The sequence below is a fragment of the Triticum urartu genome, chromosome 5A, assembly GCF_056163025.1.
Source record: "Triticum urartu cultivar PI428250 chromosome 5A, HENAU_Tu73, whole genome shotgun sequence".
NCBI classification, from domain to species: domain Eukaryota; kingdom Viridiplantae; phylum Streptophyta; class Magnoliopsida; order Poales; family Poaceae; genus Triticum; species Triticum urartu.
This window is the reverse complement of record NC_141877.1, coordinates 608,628,357-608,632,911: the sequence shown is the minus strand read 5'-3', so window position 1 is coordinate 608,632,911 and position 4,555 is coordinate 608,628,357. Positions and strand designations below refer to the sequence as shown.

The following is a 4,555-nucleotide window of genomic DNA, read 5'->3' as shown; positions in this document are numbered from 1 at the left end:
CGCATCTCAACTTCAACTTGGCTCCAGGGCAGGCCGTGTAATACAAACAATGCTATCGAATGAGAAATCAATGATTTATTTCGGCTGAACTTCACATCCAAAACAATAAGGTGTGCATCATGGGTGTACGCTCGCGCTATCCACCTAGGTAATTTTTACCGTCGCGATTTTACTGTATCGAAGGAGGAAAGAAACAGAACGCCAGCGCCCTCGCAGTCGCAGCCCGCACCCAGCGTCCTCTTTCCTTTTCTCCTTCCAGCTCCAGCTAGGGTTGCCGCCACCACCTCCTTCGGTCCTCCCATCCCCATCCTTTGCCGCAACAACGCCCGCAGAGGAGCAGAGTGGCCGGCGGCAGATCGGCGCGTCACGGGAGCGGACACGGCGGCCGTCACGATGCAAATCAGAGCGAAGTCGGCGCGGCGACCGGGCGCGATCTGGAGAACCAGTGGTGTTCTCTTTCGAAATCTCCTAGCGCCAGCCCCTCCACTTCTCTCCTCCTCATCTCCTGGCGTGCACGTATCTTACCTTTCTCCCTCCTCTGCCGCTGCAATTCCATGTGTGTGTTCGTTGCTAATCAGTGTGTGTTCTATGAATCCAATCCTTCAGTCTGCAGTGGGTGCTTTGGGGTTTCTGTGGGGAAAAGGAGAGGATCTGTGATGCGTAGATCGCCGGGTCGCACCACTACGCTCGCGACGGCTTCACGGAGCAGCTGCCGGAGATCGCCGAGGCCACCAGGGGCAAGGAAACCCTCGTCTTGCAGTGCGCCTTCAGCCAGGTGAGGTCATCCTTCTTCAAAATTCATCTCATGTATGTACCTTCTTGATTCCTCCAATATAACTTGCTAAGCCAAGTAAGGTAGTAGTATACTAGAAGAAAATTACTTATTGTAGAAGCCCATAGGTAACAGAAAGCCACGAGTGGTCAGGATCAACAGATGACCTGTGGAGCTTCATATTCAGTTATTTGTTAGCTACTTGCTTGCTTCAAATGTCTACATACTATAGGAATTAAGGTTCTGTTGTCTCTATTTCATAGATTTTATTGTATATACATACAGATAACTTCAGCATGAGAGCAAGAGGTTGGAGCAGATGCAACAACACATTCAGTTGCTGCACTGTATAGATGCATGTTTTTGTAGATGATTGTTCACCTTTTAATCAATTTCCTTATAGTTGTAGTTCAGACTTCAGAGTTCAGACACAACTTTCCATGTTGTCAACCAGAAAAAAACAATTATTGGAACCATTAGATTTATTAGTAGATGTATCATTATATTTCTACAGGGGATAAACTAAAGCAAAGAAACCAATCCTTTTTAATTCATGTAAAGTTCATGTTTGTAATGAGGTGGCACTCTTAAAAGGTGAAAATTATGCAATATTATCCCCTTTCTTTTGTCAGTTCTAAATATTTTTTGTGGTTCATACTCTGCCAATGAATCTCATATTCTGATACTCGGCTATCAAACCCATTAAGCTACTTGGAAGGAGCGCTTGTTCGGCTATGTGATTATCTCTGAGTGGAGTATGATTAGTGTTTGATTTTTGCACAGATTTATTTCGTTTGATCTTATATCAATTTAGATAGGCTATACATTGGGACCTTTTGTTCTGACCAGAGTTGATGATTTATCTCAGGATACAGTTGATGATCTAGTTGGAGATGGATGGTTCTTACTAAGATACATCTGTATATGTATGTGGTTTTGCTTCGGTTGAAGATATATGTGTGCCTTAAAGACATATCAGAAGTCAAATTTCTAGGTACGTAGTCAGTGATTACTCTCTCTTATATTTCTTTACGGAGGGCTTATATTTCTTTAAGGAGGGAGTATGTATTAATGATTGTTGGCAACTCCTATCTTACTGATGACTCCTCTTGTAGGTAAAATCTGATCAAGACTACTAGACGATCCAAGTGGAAAACTATTTCACTTTCAGCTTGTATATCATGTCTGACCACGGAAGGTTAGATGGTAATATTGAATTCAAAAAGATGGATGCCAACTATTTAAAACACGCCTCTCACAAAAAAGTATAAATGGATTGGTAACTTGAGTCATGGGATTGTTGAGATTAGTTCGCAATCTCTTGAATTGGGTGAATTTCATCACAAGAAAGAAGAAGGAAATTGGTAATAGTAAATTGGATGTTGTACGATTTCTTACCTGGCATCCTTTTGTTCTGGCTTGTGACTTTTGGAGCTGTTGAATGGCCTTTGTTGTAAGTGAATGTCTTGATTAGTAAACTTAGGTGTATTGCTTAGGTAGGGTGAACATTATGTACTTGTTTCCTTCCACTGCTTGTTTTTCCCTTCTTTTTCTCACAGTGGTTTGCTGGTGCTCCTCACTAGCTTGCAGGCATTGACTCCGTCGCTGCCTATTCGGCGGATTGAGGCACCCATTCATCACATGCGAGCTTTGAGATTATTTGGTAATCATTGTTCTTCTGTTTCCTATTCCTTTGGTGTCATTTCAGAGGTGCACTAGAACATGCAAGCATTTCAAAGGATTAGAAATGTTTGTCTAGAGTAGAGTGCCCCCTTTTATCTTGGTATATGTACAGTGCTCAATGCGTTAGTGTGGCCTAAAATGTTTGAATCTTCAAATGTTTTGGAAAATTATTTTTATATTCAGATGACTCAATGCTAAAATGTTTGACTCGATGTCTTAGTTGTAGTACTGATTAGAGTTTACATGAGAAAATACTTACGCTTGGGAATCTACCTCATGCTGTCACGCACCTTCCTAATGTCTCTCCTCTTCACGTTGGTACTGCTGTGTATGTATACGTTTTACTGTCAATCTCCCTCGTCTTTTACACTTTTTAATGCATAATAATGAATTTCGGCATACGAGCTCGTTATTGGCCACACAAAGACTAAAAGCTATGTCGAGTATGTAGATGCATCGACCATAGTATCTGGTTCCACTGACAACTCGTTCAAGCTTTGGGACTTGTCTATGAATCAAGCAAGAGTAATTGACAATCCAATTCAGACTTCTACAGGGCATATAAATACAAAGGTTAGATATCCTCCATCGATTTTTGTTCTAGCTGTACTTGCACATACTTGTTCTCTTCCCAGGGTATTGTTCCAGAAATGATTATAATCAAGTACTCCATACAACCATTATCAACTCTTAATTTGATTTCTGTGCCCTTGAATCATGGCATGTTTACCTTTTGTCATGCATATTCAGTTACAGTTGTAGTATCAACTCTTGCACTGCCGATACATTAGTCGGGTTAGGCGGGAACTTTATTACTCCCTCCATTGAAAGTTTCAACATGCCCAATATTAGGTCTTTGCTTCAAACATTGTTGGTTAATCGAGCCGAGACTTTGGCACCATGAACGGCGGCTTCCTTCTGATGTTTGATTTGGTTCTAGATTGCAGATTATTGACAGATATTTCTGTGTACTGTCTGCCCAGACACTTCCGAAAGTAGAAGAGAAATGGCGAAGAACTCCCTTGAGAGATGTACGCATTATTATGAATGATGGGCAGCTAATCGGTTAGTAAGCTATTCATTGTGAAAAAAGTAGCATGTACAGATTATTGCTGGGATTCAGAGTGACAATTTGTACTTTTTGAAGTGGACAATTATTCTGTTATAGACAAAGGTTCAGCTCATGTACTTAACACAATCTCGCATCACAGGCGGAGTTTGGTGTTCTTTGCGACAGTGGCATTGCTGGTGGCTGTAGAGAAAGCTCTCTTATATACATGTGCACTGTCCGTTATGCATTTCTGTAATGCTGTCTTATTTTCCCCAGCAGGAAGATGCATTTGTGTATGTGCATTGCCCGTAACGCATTTCTGTTGCCATATCATTTGGGTTGTTTGTCTTCTCACTAAACTAAGCCTACTGTCATACAATCATGTTAACAAATATGGCAGCTTGATTAGCACGTACAATCTTGCCTCAAGAGGCGCCACCAGGTGGCGCCCCAGCCACTAGTAAAACTTTATTTTGCTCCAGCCCAGGGGGGCCATGGCTCTTTGAGCCTTGCTGAAGCTCCACCGGTGCTCTCTGATGTGTGTGTCCCCTGTATTTATAGGCAAAGGACCAAGGCTCAGGTGATGGAAGAGATACAGATGGCAAAACAGTATCGATGTTTATCTCTTCAGTCGGCTTGCAACACGGCAACTATCGATCGGATATTCAGGTTTACGTACACGTATTTGCCGGCCGACTTGCAGGTATCCGGGAACGTACGTATGAGCCCTGCCTACGTAGTGGAGCCCCACTTGACCCAATTTGATGCGTGCATGCGGCCAAGAATACGCATGCAATCTTACCACAGGACACAGATTAGGCATGTATCCGTACAGTACATAACGCATGGGCCATGCAAGATGCACCCCGCTATGTACAATTGGAACACGTAACATCCTGCCGTGACGGATCGTTATTTTAAGCGGCGAGCTCATCGTATACGACTGTTCGACTGTACGTACATATGTCTTGGCCCTCCGATCTCATTCAATGCCCGTTTACACTCGCCAGTGTTCGATTGACACACTTAGCGTGAGCAGGCGAGCCCGT

The 4,555-nt window shown here is 42.9% G+C and overlaps 1 long non-coding RNA gene across 3 annotated transcripts; it reads left to right on the top strand.

Moving 5' to 3' along the window:
* Positions 1-206: 206 nt before the first annotated feature.
* Positions 207-3,729, top strand: LOC125536912 (uncharacterized). 3 transcript variants are annotated; one of them, XR_015602901.1, is made up of 7 exons: positions 207-516; positions 607-775; positions 1,641-1,766; positions 1,888-1,970; positions 2,356-3,028; positions 3,396-3,520; positions 3,667-3,729. It is a non-coding gene; the product is annotated as an uncharacterized LOC125536912 (long non-coding RNA). The 3 variants fall into 3 exon arrangements; XR_015602902.1 differs by lacking the exon at positions 1,888-1,970; XR_015602900.1 differs by lacking the exons at positions 207-516; positions 607-775; positions 1,641-1,766; positions 1,888-1,970 and having other exon boundaries at positions 1,977-3,028.
* Positions 3,730-4,555: the final 826 nt, after the last annotated feature.